At 36.3% G+C, this 25,832-nt stretch overlaps 1 protein-coding gene across 5 annotated transcripts in view; it reads right to left on the reverse strand.

The window, feature by feature from the left end:
* DIAPH3 (diaphanous related formin 3) overlaps positions 1 to 25,832 on the reverse strand; it is a 481,355-nt gene that overhangs the window by 214,477 nt on the left and 241,046 nt on the right. The gene's annotated exons all lie outside the window — the stretch shown is intronic.

Raw genomic sequence — 25,832 nt, forward strand, 5'->3', positions numbered from 1 at the left:
GGGAGGGAGGAAGGGAGGACGGCAGGACAGCAGGACGGCAGGACAGCAGGACGGCAGGACAGCAGGACGGCAGGAAGGCAAGCCTTATAGAGTTACGTTAAGCAACAAAATTGTAGAAAGACAAAGGAAAGCCTTTTATAATACCAAACCTTACTGGGCATGAATGATTCTTTTTAGACACTCTATCTCTAGGACATAAAATAAGGTTAAGCAGCGATTACGTCTTATAAAGACATTTGATTTGTCTTAAAATATACTGGATGCTCCCAAATGTATTTACATCCCTGGATTTCTTTACCCTTAAACACTACAAATGGCAGGCGTCCGTATTACATTGGTAACATGAATAATGTTCTATTACACTTAGTACAGCCTTTAGCACGGTGGTATATACTTTGGCACATACATCTTTACAGCACTCCCATGTAGTATATACAGATATGGCCATTCAAAAGGCATATAATGGGCTCACAACTCTTCTGTTTTCAGTAGGTGTCCTTATTCATGATTAGGAAGTCAGGTATTTGGCACTTTGCAATAAACATGAGAAGCAATTCTCCAGCACTCCATGCAAAACATTAGTATTATAAAATATATTCATTTTAACTTATATTAATGCACTACTTTCCTACACAAAGAGAGGAGGAAAAAAAGACTGCTTAAATACGTACATTTTACCACCACAAAATATGTTAAAGCTTTCCTGCTGACAAGCTAACCAGATGTAGCCAGCATAAAGTAATTAATTTTCCTAGAAAAATATAACCTAGATTTGTATGACTAATGAGTCTATCTGGCACAAGGGACAGGTACCTTGAAAAGATAGAGTAAGTCTATGATGTAATGCAGAACAAAGTGCTATAAGTTCATGAAAAACCCTGACAAAGCAAAGTTAGGGAGGTAACCTAAAAACAGAGCTCCAAATGTAAATTTTTTTATTAGATGTCCTTTACATATTGTTCTTTCTTCTAAATTTAAATAAATTTTCTGATGATTACATAAATGTACATATTCTGATAGTTATCAAGCTATAGAGGTGACCTGGATATGGTTTCTGTCCTTAGTTCACTGTTTAACTGTATAACGATCCTCAAGGCCGAATGGTTATCCTTTTAATCAAGAAAAAAAAAAAAAATCTCATAAGGCTAATGTTCCCACATTTAGGCCTCGGAAGCTACTATAATAGGAGAAATTTTTTTTCATTATTTAAATCAAAGTTTGTTTCTTCAGATGAAATCAAATAAAAAGGGGGAAAGGTAGAAACACACGTCTATAATGCATCTGTATATGTGTATATATAATGTATATTTATAAATTAAGTCTCAACAATGTTTCCTCATCCTCGCCACCTCCCATGTTTTTGGATTTACATTCTGGTCTCCTGGTAAGGACACTAGAGTTCTGACTTGACTGACGAAGACTAAGCTGACTGTAGAAATGGAGAGGGAGGGTGCTCAAGTAACATGCTAAATGGCAACAAAAAGTCATTAATAAAGAGAAGATGAAGAAGAAAGGAAGAGTTACAAGAAAACTACCGTAAGGTAGTTAATAGTTAGAATGTCAGAAGAAATTCAAACTTCATTTTTTACAGAGAGCCCTTGACATTTACTATTGTAGCGTATTAGCAATGCAAACTCACAAAACCAAAACCTATAACAATAATAAGCTATAAAATGAAGATCAATCTAAAATAGTAAAAATGCTCAGATTTCACTCATTTGTTTTGAAGGCAGGGAGTATTCCTGCAACCTTCCTTGCCCCACCGCCCACAGATGTCACCTGTCAGAAGGACAAGACCTCAAAGGCAGTGACTGGTGAAAATCAAACGATACCCAATATCCAGAACGCTAAGGGTAATTTTATTGTAAAATGAAAAGACCACTAGAAAAATCAATGAACCAACAATATTGACTGGGCGCGCCTCAGGCTGTGAGGGGCACAAAAGTCGTGACCCCTATAGCCCTTATCATCTAATTCTTCCAATCTGTCTTAACAGGTAACATGTAGATGAGATCCTCAGGAAGATGCAATCATCAATAATCTCATTATGGTTATTTTTTCACATATAATTTTTTAAAGAGATGGGGTCTTGCTCTGTTGCCCAGGGTGGCATACAATGGAATAATCCTTGCTCACTGTAACCACAAACTCCGGAGCTCCAGGGATCCTTCCATCTTGGCCTACCAAGGTGCTGGAATTACAGACATGAGCTATTGCATCTCATCATAATTTTCATTTTATCCATTCGTTTATTGGAAAAAAACAGCATTAATGACTTTTCTTATGACAACTATGCTATGTTTAACATCGTATTAATAGTATGCTCAGTTTCTTTATAAATAAGAGGTTGTCAGAAGTGAACTTATTCAAAATTCGGTGAGTTTTTTTCCTCTACCCTACTATGCAGACCTGTGTAGAGTCACCTCAAAAGTCCATGTTCCACTGCACTCTGACTCTTCCTTAAGGTCATTAGGAACCTAACCATTCATTTAACTTACTTTCTAAGAGCACAGTATCCTACTGACTGGGAAGTTACTGGCTTTAGGCTTAATTGACTTAATATTCTAAAAGCTTTAGTTCATATACTTTGTAAATCCTCAATTATAAGGAATAATGGAACAGCAGCTCAGGTAAATTAAACAAGTCACATGGCTAGTAGAACTGGGGCCTAAAGCTAACTTGCTTCTAATCAACTGTCCTTACCATTCTAAGCACCACAGTGTTAAAATTAATAACCACAATTTTAAAACCATCTGGAATCAAACTTCTTCTTTGTTTTCTAATAAGAATGAATTTTAATTTCCCCACACTAGTTATTAGGTAACACACCACTGAGAATGGCCCTACCATGAGCTCTGCCTGCTACCTACCCTATCTCAATATTTCTGTCTTCTCCCCTTACTGTAAGCAACTACCTCCTACTGTGCAGAATTTTTAATACTCTTCCAGATTTACTTTATTGTCCTTCCACATTATGCTCTCCACTCCTATTTCCCTAATAGCTAGTTCTTCATTCTCTGAGAGGTCTGATAAAGCAAGAAGGGAAAACTACAAAAGCATCTTTGGGAAAGAGAAAGTACTTTGAGAATATAGTATCATCTAATACTTAGATCACAAAATTAAGATACTGAAAAAAGTTCTGAATCTGATTTTTCTAATGTTAAGGTGTCTTATGCCTGAGTAGTACTATTAATATCTAAAATGTTTTATTAAATAAATATGCTATCATGATATTAACGCTGCTATACTAAAATTATTTAAGAAAACTATACAATGGAGAAGTACATACAGTACAATTTTTACATGTTTTATAGAAGCAAAGTAAAGCCAAGATTTGTACAAAAAATATCTAAAATAAAATGTATATTCCTCTGCCTAGTCAAAAAATAGCTACAGGCATTAGATATTGTTTTACTTTTGTTTACAAATTCTTATCAATTCTAGACCACTAAGGATTTCAAAGAGGGTCCAAATGAGCAAATGCTCAGAATCTGTAAGTGGTAAAGCCATGAATGGGAAAATGAGAGAGTGACGAGACTTCCTATTTAATTTGACTGTCTTGGCAAACAATCTTAACACATAAGTTTCAGATCTGTTGAATTAAAAACTGGCATAAAACTCAGAACCATATAGTGTTTTAAATTCATTCATGTCTGTTTCTAGACAATCCCCATCCTACCACAGAAAACCAATATTTAATTTCTATCACTACAGCTTAGTTTTTCCCATTCTTAAAATTTATATTAATAAAATCATATGTGTCTACCTCTTTCAAAATAATGTTGAGATTATACATATGTAGTGCGTGATTATTTCATTTCATTAATGAACAGTATTTCATTGTAAGAACATATCAAAATGTGTTTATCCTATTTCTTGATGATAGACTTTTTTTTTTCCCCCAATTTGGAGCTAGGTAATGGGTTGGGTTGAGTAAGGCTCACAAAACCATATGGCTAAATCCTAACGTCTGGTACCTGTGAATGTGATCCTACTACCTATTTGCAAACAGAGTCTTTGCAGATGTAGTTAATGTCAAGATGAGATCTTCCTGGAATGGGAGTAGACCCTAAATCCCAAGGCAGCAGGGCAGAGGCGGAGAGGAATAGGAAGCAGGAGAGGGAGAAGGAGGGAGGGAGGGAGAGAGGGAGGGGGGCACAGGGGTAAAGTGGGGTGGGGTGGGAGAGAAAGACAGAGTGATTCACCAGGAAACACCAAAGCTTGCTAGCAGCTCTGAGAATCTAGAAGAGAGCCAGAATCTTCCTCAGAGCCTTTACATGGAAGAAACTAACCCTGCCAACGCCTTGATTTATGACTTCGGGCCCCAGAATGTGAGAGAATAAATCTCTGTTGTTCTTAGCCACAAAAGTTGTGGACATTTGTTAGGGCAGTGGTAGAACCAAATATAGACTATTATAAAAAAATCTCAGAATATAAACGTCTTAATACAATAACTAAGAAAATGACATAAAGGCTATGTTAACCAGTTTGATGAAAATATTTCAAACTGTATATGAAAACACCACAATGTACCCCATGATTGCATTAATGTACACAGCTATCATTTAATAAAAATCTCACATGAGTATTTTCATTCCTATTAAATATCTAAAAGATACCGTGTAACTTAAATTGTCAGATTGTTTTTCAAAGCAATTTACATCATTTTACATTCCCTTTACCAATGTATGTATTTTTCTGGAAGCTTCATATTTTATCTTTTTGTGCTTAGGGGTAGCCTCCATTCCTTTAATTATTGAGGGTGGTATAAAGCAAGAATTGAGGTTCATGTTAGACCACAAGACATTCAAGTTTTAAAACATCATTTGATACAAAGAAATTCCTTTCCCTATGGAATAACCGTGAAGCTTTTGCTGAAAGTCAAATGACAGTATCTTTATAGGATTATTTCTAACTTTCCAGGAAAAGTTTATTTGTATATGCTTAAGCCAAAACCAGTCTTAATATTAAACCAGCAGTCTAAGTCCTACAAGTTCTTTTCTTTTTCTATTCTACGTCTTTGCATGCTGTTATGCATTTAGTAACTACTTGTCAATTTCTATAACAAAACCTGTCAGTATTTTGATTGGGAATGTGTGAAATCTATAGATCGTGTGAGAGAGAAATGAAATCTTAGCAATATTAAGTCTTCCAATCTATAAGGAAGGTATGTAACACCGTATCTTTGCAACTTCTTTAACTTCACTCAGCTATATCTTAGTTTCAGGGTAGAAACGTATATGTTTAGTGAAATGTATCCCTACATACTCTTCACTTTTTAATACTATTGTAAATGGCACTACTTTAAGTACATTTTCTAGTGTTTTGCTGCTTACAGAAAAAAATTAAACAATTGGTTTTGGTACACCGACTATTCAATGACTTCAATGAATTCATTTATTACCTCTAACATAGATGCCATAAGAATTCCTATAAACAGTCATGTTAGCTAAAAAAAAAAAAAAGGATACTTCCTCCATTTCAAACTACTAGAGTTTTTTTTTTTCTGATTATATAGGTTAGAACATACATTATAATGCTAAGATAGTAATGCAAATAGATATCCTTGACTGGATTTCAATCATTAAAGAGAAACCATTTACTCTGTCACCATTAAGTATGAGTACAGCTCCAAGTTTTCCACAGATGTCCTATATCAGGTTGACAAAGTTGTCTTGTATTTCTACTTTGCTAAAGACTGTATAATAAAAAAGTTTGAATTCTGTCAAATGCTTTTTATTTTGCATTTGTTTAAATAACTATAATTTTTCTCTCCTTTTTATCACTGGCAATATTAGTATAGTATGTTTTGGTGAAAACATTTGCATCTTTCTTTCTGTATGATTTTCTAATTTTTCAGTAGTAGATTTGATTCTTTGATTCCTGATATCAGCAATTTGCAAATTCCATTTTCTTTTTCAGCAGTTCATTTTCTCTTCATTCAAAATAACTTCCTTTTTGGTCTACTAGTAATGTAAGACTCTACTGTGCAATGTTTAAACATTAAGAGATGTTCCATTATTGTCTTCTTAATTCTGTTGTAGAATGCTCTGTTAGATAACCATCTTTTGAAAATTACTCAGACTTATTTGATATTGCTAACTGCCCACCTTGGTAAATGTCCCATATGCATTTGAGAAGAATGTATAGTCCACAACTGTTACAGTTAGTGTTCTTCAAATATCACAACAAGTCAGTTGACGGAATTGTCTTGATTTTCTAAATATTTACTGATGTTTTCCTGTCTACTTTTTCAAGAATTTATTTAAAGAGGGGTATTAAAGTCTCATTATGATTGAGGAGTTACCTATTTTTCCATTTAATTCTGCCAAGTTTTGCTTCATATATTTTGATGTTCTATTATTAGTCATACATATTTAAGATGATTATCTCTTCCTGGCGAATTATTCTTTTTGTCATTGTGTAACGATACTCTTCTTGTAATATGCTTTGCCTTGAAATATACCTCCTCTGAAATACGTATACTCATGATGCTTTTATGCTTTTTTACTGTTTGTTTTCCAGATGCCTTTTCTGCTTTTTTTCCTACTGCTATGGTGTGAATTTTGTGCCCTTTCACAAGCACATGTGTTGCAGTGTATGTGTTCGTTCCTACTCACCAGTGTAAAGGAATTAGGAGGTAAGGCCTTCGGGTAGTGACTAGATCAGGAAGGCAGAGCCCTCATGGATGGGATGAGCACCCTTATAAAAAGGCACCACAGAGCTTCCTTGCCCATCCACCATGTGAGGACATAGCTAGAAGGCACCATCTATGGATCAGAAAGTGAGCCCCCTCCCCAGACTTGGAACCTGCCAGCACCTTCCTTGAAACTCCTAGCCCCTAGAAGTGGGAGAAATACATTTCTGCTACGTTGAAGTCATCCAAGTCATAGTAGTTTGTTATAACAGCCCAAGATATCCACTTTTATTCCTTTCCTCCTTTGTGTTAATCAAGTAATTTTTAGTATTCTATTTTCTCTACTGGCTCCTTAACTGTATCTCATTTTATTAGATTTCCCCTACTTGGTTTAGAATGAATACATGTCTTTGAAGGGACATACCTTTAAATATTGCTCATCTTTTTTTTTGTTTTTTTTGAGACAGTCTTATTATGCCGTCCTCGGTAGAGTGCTGTGGCATCACAGCTCAGTCACCTCAAACTCTTGGGCTTAAGCAATTCTCTTGCCTCAGCCTCCCCAGTAGCTGAGACTACAGGAGCCCGCCACAACCCCATCTATTTTTTTGTTGTAGTTGCCACTGTTGTTTAGCTGGCTTGGGCCTGGTACAAACCCACCAGCCTGGGTGTATGTGGCTGGCGCTCTACCCACCGAGCTATGGGCACAGCCCAGATTGCTCATTCTTATTTTATCAGGCAAATAAATCAGTGGGTGATCATTTGAAGCTGTGCAGGCTTCAGTTTATACAATGTTAGTGTAGCTCTGTGGAAAGTAAGAGGTGTTTCCCTAGAACTTCTAATCCAAATTGTCTTCCCTAAGGAGTCTGTCAAGACTTGATAGAGGCTTTAGCAGGGTGGATCTAATAGTTCTTCTCTAGAGTGTGGTCCTCCTTCCTAAAGCACAATCTTCTCCTTACTTAAGTGAATGCCAAGTACGTTAATGAAGTAAGAAGATTCCTCTGTCTTGGCAGAGCCATAAGTCCAATTCCTCCCTGTAAAGCTACACCTCTAGGACCTCTGTTCCACTCTCACCCTGTAGCAGCTGCTATCTGGCAAGTCTTGCTCAGTGTAGAAACAGCCCAGCTCCCAGGAGCAGACTGAAGGGAGATACCCACATAGACTACTGAAGTCACATTCTGCACAACTCCTCCTTATTAGAGCCCTGCCCCACTGATAACAGCTGTTTCACTGCTATAAATTCTGGTCTCTGGCTCCTTAGCTCAGAGAGACCTACATCTTCTGCTAAAACATGCCTCTCTTTGTGCTATAAATGAAAAACTGTCACCAGGCCAAAGGCAGGGTATTCATGAGATTCAAAAATTGCTGTCCAATCAAGGATGATAACCATTTGCTACTGGTTGTCCACTGCCCAAAAAGAGTTCACTTGCATATTTTGTCTAGGATTACCACTTTTAACAGTTTATATCTCTTTTGTTACATTTATTCCTAAGTATTTTAAGTTTTTCTGTTACCGTAAGTAGAATTTTTTAAACTTTTATGATATAATTTCAGTTTTTAATATACAAATAGCCCACTCTTTACCCAGATTAACCAAATTGTTTACACTTTGTCCCATTTGCTTGATCATATCCTCACAGTCACTTCCTTATACCTTTACAAATTAATTACAAGTAATTACAAGTTAAGCTACAAGTACAAGGTGGTGTCCCAAAGCTTTTCTAATATTAAGCTACTATTTTTTCCTACATAATTAAAAAGTAACTTATGAAGAGATGCTTTGGCATTATGTAAGTGATGTGTGTGTGAACTCTTTTCATCAAATTTTCACATTTTTACCAATGAGGACAGCACACCGAGTAGGAAAATGCACATTACAGAATCAACTCAACTTGACTAAAACTGAACTTCATGGATCCTTCCAGAAACAACAGTACCTTCACGAGTAAGACATAAAATTCCAAATGAACCAGCATATATCTATAGTAATTACAAGTTAAGCTACAAGTACAACAAAATTGCCTAACTCTGCAGTAACTTAGTTCCCTAAGTCCAGCCTTACCTTCCCCTTGGGTTCTAAAGGAGTCTTACAAGATTAACAGCAGACCAACATAATGAGATGCACAGAGTACAGAAAAAGGCTTCCTGGGCACTAGATGATAGATCTAAAAAGCAACCTTAAAACAATGTTGTTTGCAAAGTGATGAATCATAAGAGACCTTTTTGCTTATAACTAGGAAATGCTTTAGGCTTTATTTCAAATGAATGATGTGCTGCTAGTAATTAGTATGTGACCATAATGATGTTTTGTTTTGTTTTTTCCAAATGAAAGAAATTAAGCAAACTGTGCCATAAAATTTCAGTGCTGCATAGATGGTCTGACTAGAAAGTACTATGTTTCCATACTAAAAAAGACAGAAAAATCATCATTAAAAAAATAAAAACTAACAGCCCACAATTTTATTAGGGCTGCCCCTAATTTTTAGCCCAAATGCCCCACTTTTTAGCGGAATTTAGTGGAGTAGTAGGGGGTTAGATTTAAAATATCACAGTAGAAAAAGTAACAAAATTTCCAAAGACTTATTTTTGAATTAGCAAAAATTTTAAGTTCGTATTTAAACATTCCAAGTAATTCTAATCTATTAGTAACTCAAAGTTAATCTTCAAATATTAAAAATAATTTGCTCTAGCCAAAAAGCACACAGAAATCCCTGCTAAAAGCAACTTCAAGGATAGTAGACACCTTTAGTGAACAGAAATACAAGAGTAATTGCCACCCTAAGAGGGAAAGTACGGCCTTAGTGTCACAAACGCACGCATTATAGCTAAGCTGTAGTAATTACTCTTTGAGTTAACAAGTTACCTCATTTACTTGTACATAATGGTAATGTCTATTTCTGGAGTTGAGAACAATACATAATTATTCATTCATGTATCAAATATTTCTTGAACCCTTATTATGTGTCACTGTTTGGAGCCACCAAAATTCCTAATGAAAATTAACAACAAAAACAAAACCCTGGTCCACATGGATTATACTATACATAAAAGCAGATAGAAAAGGAAAGAAAGAGTTGTAAAAACCCGCTAAGACAGAGAGATTACTTTAGATAGGAGTATCTGCTATGTATAAAAGAAACAGAGGGCAACGTGGGCAGAGAGTGATGAGTAATTCTATGTGGAAGCAGCATTTGGACCAGACAAGAGGTAAGATCAGGAATGAAATAAACCTGATGTGGGAAAAAGAAAATAAATATGGGATGAAACAGTATATAAGATGGGAATGAAGAAATAAAAACTAGATCATTTCAGAAATTATCATGACATAACTATTAGAAGAGCTAAAAAAAAATTTGATAGAATTCACTACATCTGAAAAGAAATGTTAAAAGTAATCCTTCAGGAAGAAGGAAAATGATTCCAGATGGAGGTCTAGATTTACATGAAGAATACTAGAAATGGGATATAAAATATTTTTAATAAAGTTAAATTTATGTACACACATATATACATATATATATATGTGCACAAACACACCAAATCCAAAACCAACCACAAATCCTAAAGTACCAGAAATACAGCAAAGCAAAGAGTAAGAGTCAGTAAGTGAACAGAAAGATATGTAGTTAAAGGAGTCTTAAAAGAAGCAATCTGAGGGAAAGTAGAGAAAGAATACTAAAGAATAGATGAGATAAATAGAAAACAAATAGTAAGATGACAGGTTCAAAGGGTGTCATAGAAGTAAGCACATTAAATGAAAAGGGTCTAAATACCACAAATTAAAAGGCAGAAATGATCAGACTGGATGAAAAAGCAGTTTGTGACCCACAAGAACAGCAGGTTAAAAGGAAAAGGATAGGAAGAAATACATGATACTATCAGTAATCAATAGAAAGCTGGAGTGACGATACTAATACACACAAAGTAAGTTACAGAAACCATCCATGAGAGTTATTTTGAGCATGTAAGTAATATAACCTCCACTAGATTTTATAAGAGGAGGTCAGGAGGTGCTATGTGGAAATAGTGCATTCAAAACACGAAGCACAGACCCTGAAACAGTGAAGATCAAAAAATGGCAAATACAAAAATATGTATGTTTATACGGTAACTGGTGGAGCAGCATTATCCTTGAGATTATACATATCTTTTCTCAATAAGACTGTTCTAAGATTAATAACACTTCACTCTACTTTAAATTTAGCTTTCCAATGCAATTTCATTAACATTTGTGAAAAAAAAAAAAACTGTAAGCATGGCAATCCCTGCCTGACTTTCCGAATTTCATTTAACAAAAGAGGGATTATGAGAAATCATTAAAATACCATAAACATGATACTTACATTCAAGAGACTCTTTGGCTAAATCCTCTGAATTTGCAAGTGGTTAATTAATTACATGTTCAAGATTGATCAGCAGACCAGGTTAATGTCAGTTAGTTACAGAGTAAAAGAAAAGCTAGAGCTGAAGGTAGAAGCCAAACAAAGAATATCACACAGTCAGCTTCTTGAATCTAATTCCAGCCAACTGGCCCTTCTATAGCTATGTTCGAAAGCTAGTATTACAGTAGACGTTCACGTTTTGGGTGGTCTTTGGGGAAGACAGGGTCAGGGGTAGAGGTGATATAGACAGTGACATAGGAAAAGTCCTCTATGTTGCAGATTAGTTTATTCAAAAATATTGAATCTTTTCCTACAATATTTGCGAACCAACTTATTGCAAATACTAACTGCTCAAAACTCTTAAATGACTAAGTCCTTGTCTTTAATTTTACCTGTGCAATTCAAAAATGTTTTGCTTTCTCTGATGTCAGAAGTATTAATGACAAAGTATTTCTATATTTATGCAAACTAAAATCTATCCAGAATAACATCTTGCTGTATTTCTTTGTATTGATTGTTTGCTGTTTTTATTCTCTGTTTCTGCATTAGGACAAATAAAAATTCATTCAGAAACTTTAAATAATCCAGTGGTGCTCCGAAATTCATCCTAATGACTGAGGCACATACAGTGGCCAGTGGTTCCAGGGGAGCTACTTGGTGTTTGTTTGGGTTATGCTTCAATTGAAGCCACAGATTTGGTAAGTGATTTTAGACAGCATTCAGATCAAATTGCTGTGATACATTTTTAAGGCCATTCCTCTGCCTTTCAGTAATAATGTATGCCAACTGTTTTTGTCTGAAGATGCCAGCAGGGGCCAGGTCTGTGGTCTATAATTTAAACAGAATTGGAGAACTATGTGGAAACTAAGGTGTGCGGGGGAAAAAGGAAAGTCTGCTGAAGCTAAGACAGAAGATAAGATTTGGGCAACGGACATAATTGAAGGATGGGGCTGTAGCTAAGACCCACAGTCAAGAAATAAAAAGCAGAAACCTGTAATTTAGGGAGTACAAAATTCAGGGGAAAGTATTCTCTAACTGATAAGGTGAATAATTATTAAAGCCAACAGTCAAAATTATGGATAATTCCAAAGGAAGTTAGAAGAATCCAGTAAGAAGGAACTGAGACCACAGCAGACAAAGTCCTTCATGGGAAGAAAACAGAAAAGCAAAGAAGGTTTCCCAAAAATACACAAAGGATGAGAATAAGAAGAGACTGACAGACAGACAATTGAGCAATAAAGGAAAGAAAACACTGTCATGATGGTAAATAGCTTTCTCTTCATTATATTAAAAATATAGAGTGCTTCTGAAAATCCAGATTCAGAACTTAGGAAAAATATAAGGGAAACCCATAAGATAAAGCTGCAGGAACCTTAAATCCTTTCAGAACACACTAGCATTCAATTGATCAGAATGACATAAGCATTTTACTGTCGATAGGGATTCCAAGGGGAGCCACTTTCTAAGCAAATACTGACATGATACACATAGGCTAGAAAGACTTCACTTGCCCACAGCATAAAACTTCAGTAATGGTACATAGCTTACATGCTGTTTGTTACAACAGTAAACAAAAATATTGACAGAATAATCATTGACCTAATTAGTTTCAGAATTAAGCCACAACTATGAGAACCTTTAAATAAATTAAAATTTATGCTACCGAGTCTTGACTATTTAATGCATAAATGTAAGTCAATGTACTGTGAGTGGTACATTGTAAGCACAAAGAATTTGCTAGCAAATAAAAATTTAGACGGATTCCCAGATATTCCTGGCAGATAGAAATTTGGACAAATATAAAAAGTTAAACGATCTGGTAGCAGCGATGCTGGTGATATATAAGTCAATGTTAGCTTTTCACCAAAGACGAAAAAAATCACTATTTGGTATCCACTCTTCTAAATTACTATCTAGAGTTGGATACAAAATTGGTATCCTTGAAAAATAATAAAAAAAAAAATAGCAGTAATAATGAATAATACCTGACTTTCAGGATAGGAAACTTGACCCAATGTTAGTGGAAAGAAAACACAAATACATTTATTCTTTTTAAAAAAACTAAGTCTGGTATGGAAGATAAGGGTGTTTAATGAAACATACAATTAAATACAAAATGAAAATATAAGGAAACTAAAAAAGGGGGAAAAAACAACTCAGACAAGTACTATAATTAACCAATACAAATGGGGCCAAAATAGGTCACCCTCTGTTCCAGGAGCCACACATGAATTAGGTCAAATAAAGTTTACACATTGATTCAGGGAGTCCTGAGTTTTCAAGTGCTCAACATCAGAGTGTCAGTTTTCCTGTTAACCAGGGGACAGAAATGGAGATAGGCCTTTTCAAGTGAGGTCAGTGGTCAGGGCACAAGAGGAATGAGCGAGACAGGATAGTTCACATTTCAGAATTGTATTCATTTATGGGGCTCTTTAAAGGAGGGCAGAGGATTTTGCTCCAGCTGGGTCCAATGTTTCTGAGGATAAAATATTGTTCGCATTATTTGGTTTTGGCAAATAAAAGCAGAAATGGTACAGATCCTGAACAAAAATATAAAACAGGCAAAAGTCTATATTTAAAAATCTTTTCCTTGGTCAGATGTGATGGCTCACATCTATAATTCTAGCAATTTGGGAGGCCGAGGCAGGAGGATCTCTTGAGGCCAGGAGTTCAAACCCAGCCTGAGCAAGAGAAAGAACAAGACCTCATTTCTTCAAAAAAATAGATTGGCTAAGCATGGTGGCACATGCCTGTTGTCCCAGCTGTTTGGAAGGCTGAGGCAAAAGGATCTCTTAAGCCTAGGAGTTTGAGTTTGCCGTAAGCTATGATCACACCACCGTACTCTAGCTGGGGAAACAGAGCAAGATCCTGTCTTATAATAAAACAAACAAAACACCTTTCCCTTTTCCACCTCTGCCAATACATCAAGAGACCTATGTCTAGAAAGAATAAAATATAGTGGAAACAAAATAAATATGGAGAAGGGGAGTCAGAAATGCTCAGTATGAACCTTTTTCTGCTATGGCATGTGGGGGTTCTTGGTTTACTCAAATATTCTATAAGAGCCTTTCAGTTCTTGCAACCCTAAGGAACTATTGTAAGGAACATATCAGATTAATGTATATAAACAGACCTTGTAAACAGTAAATCACTAAACAAAAGGTATAACTGCTATGTAATTACTTGCCTGTTGTACAGTGGCTCTTTAGATGTAATTGCCTATGCTATTAACCCGAAACTCCAAATTAATCTCTCTCCTTGTGCCTATTATCCAAACCATCATCTTCTAAGTATAGTAAGTCACAGATAGCATATTTTATAAAATACTCAAACCAAATGGAGAGTACGATTTAATCACCTCCAGCTAGCCTATATGATTTACAAGCAGAAGGCTGACCTGTTTTGTAGTATCTCAGACAGTTAAATAAATTTGTACTTTTTTTGTTTGTTTGTCTTTTTTATTTTGGCCCCGTGAGCACATCTTCTGTAAAAACCATCAAGCTGCTATTATACACAAGTGGATGATTTTAATCTCGGGGGACACCTAAGGCAAAGATCCTCAGCTGGATATCCCTCGTCAGAGAGCTAGAGGTAAAAAGTACAAGAAGTCTGGAAGGTCTAAAAATTGCTCAGAAGGAGTTCTTAATGAAATAATTACATGGGGCGAATAAAATCATTAAAAAGAAATGACAAAGAGGAGGATACAAAAATAAAAGAGAACAGAGGATAGAATCTGAGTAAGACTCTCATTCAAGTGTTAGAAGAAATAGGAAAATTGCCGGGTAGGATTCGACAGGAAGTCGAGCCAGGAGAGAGAACAAAAGGCAAGCAGACATAAGGAAAGGGGGAAGGGCCGACCAAAGGTCAAGAGCATACACGATGTACGGGACAGGGCATCCGCGGGGCTGAAGTATGAGGCTGTCTGTAAACATTCAGAGAGCAACCCTAAGACGGTGATGGGAGCAGATGCACGTACATAAAACACACTGAAGTGCCCTAAAACAGCGAGAGAGAAAACTAACTGGAAAGAGGAATATCGCTCTTAAAGAAAGCAGGTCCTGAACTGGATCACAACAAATGAGAATAAAAACATTCAAAATGAAAACATGAGAATGATGATAGCAGCTGACATAACTGGGCCCTTACTATCCGTGCATGCACGCGCTCCTAAATCTCAATCTCTGTGAGCTAGGTTCTTCATTAATGTAAATTTTATAAAGAGAGAAAATAAAATGGAGGGGCGGTAAACTTGTCCAAGTCTCAAGACTAGTATATGGTAAAATTAGCATTCAAACTCAGGTCTGTCTAATCAGACTAGACACAGAATGATAGCTGAAGGTATATGGAATGCCAAGACAAAGTTGTTTTAACCAGATTCAAGTTTCAATACTAGGAAACATGTTGCCTGGCAAGCCATAGTAAGCCAAGAGCTAAACGACTTGAGTTTTTTCAGTATTTAAAATAAACCATAAAGCCTCTTAGGGAAATTAAATTTACTCATTCATTAGATAGTTGTCAAGTGCTTGCTATACAGCAGGTATTTGTTATTTGAGACATTAGGAATCCCCCAGTGAATCCCAGAGAGTGATTCCTACCATCATGGATACTCTTATAGACTAATAGGATAATGGACAGAATACTATGTAGTAAATGAGAAGAAGATGGACACTAACGAGAAAATCATCACAGGGAAGAGGAACAGAAGTGCTTTGGGCAGGCGGGTATGGAGTTTCAAACAGACTGCTTAGGGAGGACTTCTACAAGTTGGCACACGAAGAAAACCCAGAAAGACACAAGGAAGACATTGGGTCACTGGAGGAAGCAAGGTCTAAAGAGGGTCAAAAGTAAGTGAATCTCCTGCCCCAAGAATGTGACTGATGTGTTGAGGAAACTGTACTGGGGCCATATGGTTAAACTTGCCTTAGCTAGAGGAGAGTGGTGAGGGGTGAGGCAAGAAACGCCAAGGCAGGACAGACTGTGCACCACCACAGTATCTTTCTTCTGGGCGGCGCCTGTGGCTCAAAGGAGTAGGGCGCCAACCCCATATACTGGAGGTGGTGGGTTCAAATCCAGCCCCGGCCCCCCCAAAACCAAAAAACACTGCACAGTATTTTTCTTCAGAGAACTATCCTCTAAAGAAGCCACTGTAGGGCTACAAGGTAGAGACAGAATATTATCTCACTTAAGTCACTAGCTGTTGTGTCAGGAATAGTCTGTGAAGATAGGGATTTTGTTCTTAATATCATCAATCCTTTCACAGATTTTACATGCATGTGATATAAAACACAAGCCAAATTTTGTGTCTTTTGTTACCAAATAAAAGAGGGAGAAATCAATGGAAATCACAGTTGAAATTTCAAACTTTTTGAGACACTCAAAAAGTGTTAGCAGTTCAATGAAATAGCATATTATTCTGATCGTGCTGTGTTTTTATTAGTTCTAATAAATTAAAGAATTGCAGAGTTATTTAATATAGCTGACATTCTGCTAATTTCAAGGGAACAGGGGTAACAAAAGCTCATAAGAGAATTCATTCAGCGCTCAATTCCACTTATCCACCCACTCTACAGAGAACACAATTGGTAGCGTGTGAGTGATTTTTCCCCCATAATGGCAGGATTTGATATTACTATTTTGATGTAGATTTGAACCAAATGAACTCAATCCCTTGATTAAATGAGAGTTATTTTATCAAGGAATATGCCTGCACACTTTTGGCATTTTAGCTTTATCCTAGTTCATAATGGAGGCACTATATATTCATTATGGTGATGTATTAGAGATTATTCCATTTTCTCTCATATGAGAGCAACGTCTGGAGGCAAAAGCAGATTTTTCTTTCATTCCACAGACGCGTATTCTCATGACCACTAGCTTTTTTCCAAAGGTCCCTGATGAATTATATACCCTAGCCAAATAGCCTTCTCACACCAACTCATGCTTAGTTTTTGAAACAAACTGCAATAGTGTCATATGATAAAATCACCTTGTACAATTCCCTAGATCGGGGATTGCAATTTTCCTCAGAGAGGTGGTAACCAGCCTCAAAAACAAACAAAACCTTGCTGATGAAGAGTCAGTCCCTCTCCAGGGAGAAGACTGAGAAACACAGTGAGGTTTGCATATTTCGCCTCACCCTTCACGGCTTCCTGTGTTACATTTCCAGTTCACTCCCTCGGTGATCTCATCCAGCCCCATAGCTTTAAATGCCACCTGTATGCTCCCAGCTCACGGATTTATGCCTCCGACCCTGTACTCCCAGCTTCCATCCCCCAAATCATCCTTCACTTGTCCACTTGCATGTCTACAGACATTTTGAGTTATCTTTCCTTCCACAATCTGTTACTCTTGCAACACTTTCCCGCATCTCTGTAAATGGGAGTGCTTATCTTTCTAATTGCAAGGGCTAACAATCTTGAAGTTATTCTCGATTTCTCTTACACCCCACATTCAATCTGTCAGAAATCCTGTCTTCTCTACTTTCAAAATCATCCAAAATCTGAACACTTTTCACCAGTGACACTGCTATCGTGCCCGTCAAATCACCACTAATTTATACATTAATAGGAGATCACTGAAATAATGTGTGACTGGCCACTGGCTTCAGTTACGTGCCCCACTCCAGCCCACTCCCTGTTTCTCCACGCAGCTGCCAGACTCACACTTCTAAAGCATCATCTCATCAGTTTGCTCCTTTGTTTTAACTCAAAAATAGCTCTTAGGGTAAAATCTCTGGGTCTCACACCACCACTGGAAGGCCCTGCATGACCGAGGCCCTAGTAGACTCTTTAATGTCCTTATCTACCAATCTCTGTCATTCACTCTGCCACAGTGTCCTCACACGGCCAAACTCACTGATCCCTCCAGGCCTTGCTGTTCGTGGTGTCTTCTGTTTATGACATGCTTCTCTGAGACAGCCACACATCTAACTAAAGGCAAACAGGCTTAGCCCAAATCTTACCTGTCCAGAGAGGCCTTACTACCATGCTAACCTTTCTCAAACACTTATCCCACCACTTTCTGTAGAGCATTAGGAACCTGATACTGTATTATTACATTTTTGTTTGTGCATATATTGTTACTCTCCCAAACTAAAATGTAAGACAAAGGACTAAGAGGCTCATTTCAATAAATTCAGAGCCTAGAGCAATAGCCAGCACACAGCAGGTGTTCAATCAATAACTTTCAAAAGATGAATAATAAATGAATTATTCCTGAATCTAGGAGACAGGATATTCAACTAAAATGTATCAGACAGTGGCGCAATTACCAACATAAACTCAAGGTCTAAGTTCATCCATGAAATCCATGCCCCCATAGCATTCAAAGGCTGAAACCTGCACTAATGGAAAAGTTGCTATGAGAAGCCATTTCCTCAGAATTACTAATGAGATCTCATTCAAAATTTTAAAGGTTCTTAAATAAACCCAACCTCCAGCAGGGAAAGCAATGTTAAGTTTAACCATAAAAACTCCTCTAATTTTCTGTAAATGTCAGTATATTGGTTCAATCAATAAATCCAGTACACATTAGTTTGGACTAACTGTTAAACATATAAAGAAAAGATGTGTGCGGCCTTTTATGAGTTTTGTTGATGTGTAACTTCACTCTAGTCTATGCAGGAAGAATTAAGAGGAAAAAAAACTGATGAGGAAAAAGATCTTCGCAGAAACTAATACATTAGGGTGGGCAAGATAAAATTATCTTTCAGCTGACAGCTGATTTTAACTACTTAAACCAACACAATTTCAATGAGTTTAATTAAAAATTTAAATAGCATTGTGACTATTTTGACTTAGGCTGTTGAAAGAGATGGAAGGCAGAAAGCAAATCAGAAGAAAAATTATGGAAGGATTCAATGTATGAAGAATTCTAGGCTAAAAGTCAGTGAAAACTGAAAGCAAATGAAATAAATAGGCCCTGAACTAGGTGAGAGAAAAACCATCTGTGCTACTGAGCTTATATTAAGTCCTGGATCCTGGTAGAAGCATGTCAAAAAGGTTGCACACTAAAGTGACAAGAATAACTGAAAACAACAGCTTATGGTCTTAAAGGAACCATACCTCTAAGATTTAAATAGCTATGAATATAGTTTGAAAATAATACTTTATTGTTGCAAACAAACGTTCTCACTGTGTAATGCAAGATTTGCAAGCGAGGTTGCCCAAGGGCTGTCCAACATCATCACAGAATTTGAAGGACCTTGCACAATAAGACAGAGACCAAAAGGCGGCAGCAGCGGCAGATGAACAAAACTTCAATTTTCCAGGAGGAGGAGACAGTAGATCCTGCCAACTTCAGACGGACACAATTTATGGAATTGACAGATGATATCAAAGATGAATTATTAAAGAGAAAAGGAAATAGGAATAACAAGAAAACAAAATGGGTTTTTGAAGAAATCAGACTAACTACATGTCTTTTGTTAAGAATTTTAAATTGCTAACTCTAGGAAACATGGTTTTGTATCTGGACATTTGCAAAGCATTTGAAATAGTTAACACCTAAAGAATGCAAGAAAGACTTGGAGATACTTGGTTTTCCAAAGCAATAATTGAGGAAAGATATTCTGTCAGGTACTTTATATATCTTTGTCAATCTTTTTAATAAGTGTTTCAAGCCATGAAGTCACAATTGCCTCAACAGGAAAAAGCATTGAAAATAAAACCACTAAGTATGGTACAGAGTACCAAGCCTCTGGGGAGGGAGGGGTTAAAGAAAGATGAGCGGAGAAAGTTCAATTTAGGGTGTTGTACTAGAGGGCCGTGGAATATTGTGACAAGCCTGTAAGTTAGGTGGCCAAATCAATTAGGATAATGGTTATGTTATTCTTAAAGGGTGTGAATTTAGATTTGTATGCACCAAGGTATTAGTTTCTTGGTCTACTTTTGGAAATTAATCCATTCTTACGGAGAAATCACCTAGGGGTATCCAACCCGCAGCCCATAGGCTGTATGCAGATTATGTAATGACATTTTGCTTATGTGTAGCAGTGGGTATCACGAAAATTATGCACGGAACTTTTTTTTTTGGTTCCTCAGTTGTTTTTAGTGTTTGTGTATTTATTTAATGTGTGACCCAAGACAACACTTGTTCTCTTGATGTGGTCCAGAGGCGCAAAAAGGATAGACACTCTGAGGTTCATTTTGTAACAAAAATTAATTAGCAAAAAAATACTCAACATTATTTTAAAAAGTAATTTTAAAAACGTTATTTTATTGGTCTTGCTATATTTATTATTCAATCTCCCTTCTGTTCCTTCCTGTTCATTTCTTATTTCATATATTCATTTAATCAATATTATGTGGCCACTATGTGCCAGAAGATGTGCCATATGCTGGGAATATAAAGATGAGCATGATATGCTCGAGTCTGTCAAAAAGTTCAGAGCATAAACGAAGGCTGTGACTTGTAAAATAACACCATATCCTAGTATAATAAGAGCCATTTAGAGACATGCACAGGGTACTATGGTAACAAAGAAGAAGGATACTGAATCTTGCAAAAACAATATGAGTGTTAGGAAAGCTTTCCAGAGAGGCTTTCTCAAAAAGAAAATAAGGGAAAGGAAGCATAAAACAATGTAAGTGTTAGGAAAGCTTTCCAGAGAGGTTTTCTCAAAAAGAAAATAAGGGAAAGAAAGCATATTGATAGGCCCAAGTATGGTAAATTGTTTAGCATGGCACGATAAAGAGTTTAGCAATGATGAGGCACAGAGAACAAAGACAGACGTGAGGTGGGAGGGGAATGGCAGGAATTGTTTCATTTGAAGACCTAATGCCAGGTGGGAAGGAGGGGTTTACAGAGGGGCCTAAGGATACATTTGGGCATGATTCATTGTCTTAATCAGTGATGGTTTCATTATTCACATGTCAAGATTATACTTCAATGAAGCCTTTGTATTAGAGGCCTAATGCTACTGTCAAAATTTTGGATATCAATGTAAATGTTACAGGGAGCAATTGAGGGAATTTAGGGACTCAGTGAAGGATATTCACGCATTCCATTCTCCATTTTACAACTTTATAAGATTTTTCCATATGACCAAAGAATTACTCAACAAATCACTCTTTTCTATGCTTCTATTTTATAGACCAAGGGTGTCTACAAAACCAGAATACATCCCTATCAATGAATGAGTAACAGGTCTTCATTTCAATTCACTTTTAAATCCAAACTCCTGCAAGATACAGCAGATATCATAATTAAAAGTGCAAAGCTAAGGAAATAAAATTGAAGTGAGAGACAGTGAGAAAACCTGCAAATATTTACAAAGGAGTGGCATAGAGAATAAATAAGGAGCTCCTACAAACTATAAAGAATGGCAATATAATAGGAAAATAAGCAATATTAATAAGCAGTTCTAAGAAAAATACAAGCAACCAATAAATATATAACTCTTTCAGTCTCATTTAATAACCAGGACATAGAAAATTTAAAAATCACCAAGTGAAAAAAGGAGAAATAATATTAAGTATTGGTGATAATGCAAGAAAAAGAATTCTCATTTATGTTATTCATAAAAGTGTAAATCCATGTGCTTCACGGAAGGGCCATTTGGTAGTAATTATGAAGACTAAAAATGTACCTTCTGACTTGCAATTCTCTGAGATGTAATAATATAATTAATGTTAATACCGAGAGCTAATGTTTGATACAGAGTGTGATTGCAAGATGATTATACATATTTACTACATCATCAACACTGAAAATAATGCAGTGGAGGTAGGCATTATTCTTTTCCCTGTGATTGGCAAAATGATGGTCCCTGAAACATGTCCATGTCCTGATCTCGAAAATCAACTGTGGAAATGTAATTGAAGATCTTGAGATGGGGAGGATTATCCTCAACTATCCAGGCAGGCCCAATATAATCACAAGATCTTTACAGAGGGAAGCAAGAGGGTTAAGGAGTAATATTGACCAAATCAGAAGGAAAAATGATGCTGGACCATGGCCAAGGAATGTGGGCAGATTCTAGAAGCTAGAAAAAGCAAAGAAATTGTTTCTCCCCTTGAGAATGCCCTCATAAGGAAGGCACCCCTGCCAACCCAAGGAACTACTGACCTCCATAACTGTAAGATAATAAACTTGTGCTGTGTTAAGCCATTAAGTTTTTGGTAATCTGTTAAAACAGCAATAGGAAACTAATACAGTCCCATTTCATAAGTAAGAAAACTGAGGTACAGAAAAACGAATTACTACCAAAGACACATAGTTAAGAACTGGTATAGCTAGGTTTTAAACCCAGAACATGGTCATAAATATTATGATATACTGACTTCAAACATATAAACTAAGACATATGCAAAACTGTTATTTATTATTTTTCAAACACTGAGGGGAAAAAAACTAATCATCTTTCATTAAGAGAATGATTACAAAAAAAAAATCATAATATGGGATATGAAATACCATGTAGGAGTTTAAAACAATAAAACATAAAAAAACTTCAAAATATCTGATATGGCAAAAAGTTTCAAAATAACATGTACTTTTAAGTGTTCACATGAACATGTATACATTGGTAAATACACAGAAATAGGACTGCAAGTCCAAGAGACTGTTAAAAATGATAATTTGTGAGGAACAATGTGAAATAGTGGAATACAGGGGTCTTACACATTGTATTCAATATTTTTCTGTTATTTGATTGTTTTATAAGAAGAATATATAGTGTATTTTAAAATGAGGCATTATTAACACAGGGAGATACGTATGAACTTCTTACAGCATTTTTCATAAAAGGAGGCCTCAACTGCACAAAGTTTAAAAGCCCTGCCCTACAGTGACACCAAATGGTGGTAGATCAAAATACAGTCCACACACAGGACATTCGTTCAGTTCAGTCTTCCTATGAATGCTTGATTCCTTTGAAGAACAGGTAGCTTAACAGAATTAAATAACATAGAGGAAAAATACCCGAAAACCTGGAATTTTTAATCTAATACATTCTAGTATACCAAGCTTCAATTGCAAATTTTTAAGCCACTTTCCGAACTTCAGTTAATCTTCTGATCCCATTGAATATTTATATAAATCATTCTCTCACACAGTTAAACCTTGTCACTGTGAGCACAGTGATTTCACCTAATGGCTTAGTGATTAAAGAAACCCTGCAAATACAAGAAATGCAGTCATACAACAGAAGTCAGACTATCCCCCGTGAGAACCAACCTTTCGGAAAGCAGACGGTATTTGCGGGGGATGGATGAGGATGGTAGGGCTGAAGAGAAGGAAGAAATGTGAGAAGAGAGACAACTGATCCCATTAGTTACCGTTTCTAGGACGTACACTTCTGTTTCTTAATCTATTGATAGAAAATTAGAAAATGAAGTTGAATAAAAGGGGAGGCTACTGTATCCCAAATAGAAACCCATTTCTCTACAAGAAATTTTTATCCTTCACTTTCAGGGAAAAGAATATTTCAAATTAAGTATATCAGTCTGTATTCTCTGTTGTCTGCCCAGACCTAAGCCAACAAATAAAAACTGTGCATAGATTGTCTTATTCATTATAAAACCACTACAAAAACATACAGAGATTGACAATCTTCCAGAGCACTTCTCTAAAACATTTGTCCAGAAGCCTTGGTTTCTTAGCAATAGATAATAGTTTATTCTGATTTTTTGATGTGTTACTTTTATATACCAAAATCTCCTACAAAACATAGAACATAAATATACGATAAACCACAAAAACATATCAATAATGTCATTGTGCTCTCAGGCTCTGAGTTCATACTACTGGATTTTAGTTCTACCCAGTACCTTCCCACCTGCCATCACTACTGCAAACATGGATGGAAAGCTCTGGAACCCCGTGAGATGATCAATTGGGCACATTGGTCTGCTCAGAAGGACCACCGAGAGAATCAATTTGGAAGGGTACCATTAGATTCTGCATTATGATAAATAACAGATGAATGACTAAACCTTTCTTACCATAAAACTATCCAGGTCTACTATACTTGGATTTAAAACTTGGATTTAATTAGGAAGAGAGGTAATATTAGTATTAAAGAATTTTGCTAACAATTTCAACTGAGAAATGAATGAATATGAACATGAAATTCCATGTTATAAAAAACTTGGAGAAAGCAGATATATCAAATGGTTGAAAAAATGCTTCAAGGACAATTTAATGCATATTGTAATAATAATTCTGATAGTATTTCTTAATATTCTAATTGGTTTTTAATCGATATTGGTTATAAATATTTTGGATATGTTACTTTTGGACCCTGCCTAAGAATAAAAATGTCCCAGTAAAACTGTATATTTGTTTTTCACATAATTCTTGTGGAGAATTAAAGTTGATTAAAAAAATGCAAGGAACTTCCTTGAATTTCTTTATTGCCAAAAGTACGAGTGTATGGTTAAGCAAGACATACCTTACTGGGGAATCTGTAATTCATCTGAATCAAATTAATAAATTTACAATTCAATTGGACAAAAAAAAAGGTTAAACTGACCGGCAAGTAACTGTACAGTTATAACCGACTGTGGTTAAAATGAAAATGCTAGAAATCGGCTCGGCGCCTATAGCTCAACCGGCTAAGGAGCCAGCCACGTACACCTAAGGTGGCGGGTTCGAATCCCCAGCCCAGACCCGCCAAACAACAATGACGGCTGCAACCAAGAAATAGCCGGGCGCTGTGGTGGGCGCCTGTGGTCCCAGCTACTTGGGAGGCAGAGGCAGGAGACTCGCTTGAGCCCATGAGTTGGAGGTTGCTGTGAGCTGTAATGCCACCGCACTCTACCCAGGGGGACAGCTTGAGGCTCTGTCTCAAAAAAAAAAAAAAAAAAAGAAAAAGAAAATGCTAGAAATCACAGTATCAGACTACATAGCCTGGCAATGAAACCGAGGTAAGTGCAAGTTTATCTGTGGTGAAAAACAAATGCAAAGTCAAGCAAGCACAGGCCCTGCTGGCAGGTGCGAAGGCACTAAGGCTACTCAATCCTTGATTTATGTCAAAATGTGTGGTGATTTTTGAGGTATAAATGATAAGCATATTTTTAATGTACTTTAAATCTAGGCTAAGTAAAACAGTGAATGCGCCTTTAAGGCAGTAGTTCTCAACCTTCCTAATGCTGGGACCCTTTAATACAGATGATGTCATTGCGCAGGGTACTGGTTTGTGGACTATCTGCATGCGGGCAGACCCGCCTAGAGACGGATAGAGGAGCATTGTCTCGGTTCCTAAGATCATCGGAAATACTGTTTCCCTCCCACAAGGGGTGGCGACACACAGGTTGAGAAGCAACCGCTGCTTTAAGGCAAGGTAAAGGTCTTGTAGAAATCTGCTTCAGTTAATTGCCATATTTGAAACAAACATAATTTCAAAGTTCAGTGCTTATAGAGATCTTATAGAGATATCCATAGTAAAAATAATCAACATCCTAAAATTCAATTACAGTATTAGTGATACAATGTTGATAAACTGAAAACACATCACTCTTTAATGAATTAGCAAAAGTAAAACTGAGACTTTTAATTCACAAAGAGAGCATTTCAGGCATTCAACATTTGTCACATCCTTCATCCCTCATTTTATGGTTAATTATTAAGCACTCTTTGGAGCTTTAAGGAAGTCTCTCTTTTCTTTCTGGGAAGTAAGGGTTGAGAAATAAAAGGTGCCAGATTGGAAATGTGAAAAAGTGAAAAGGAAAAAAGCAAAAATAAAGAATACTATTTGACAAAGAAAAAAGGATCTCATTGTCTCACCTTTTATTCTTTCTCCTCTAAGTACAATTACCTTTTAAATATTTTTCAATGGCATTTCTCTTTACAAATTATATTTTATTTGTACACAG

This window comes from Otolemur garnettii, unplaced genomic scaffold, assembly GCF_000181295.1.
Source record: "Otolemur garnettii isolate 467f Iridium unplaced genomic scaffold, OtoGar3 scaffold00040, whole genome shotgun sequence".
Taxonomy (NCBI): domain Eukaryota; kingdom Metazoa; phylum Chordata; class Mammalia; order Primates; family Galagidae; genus Otolemur; species Otolemur garnettii.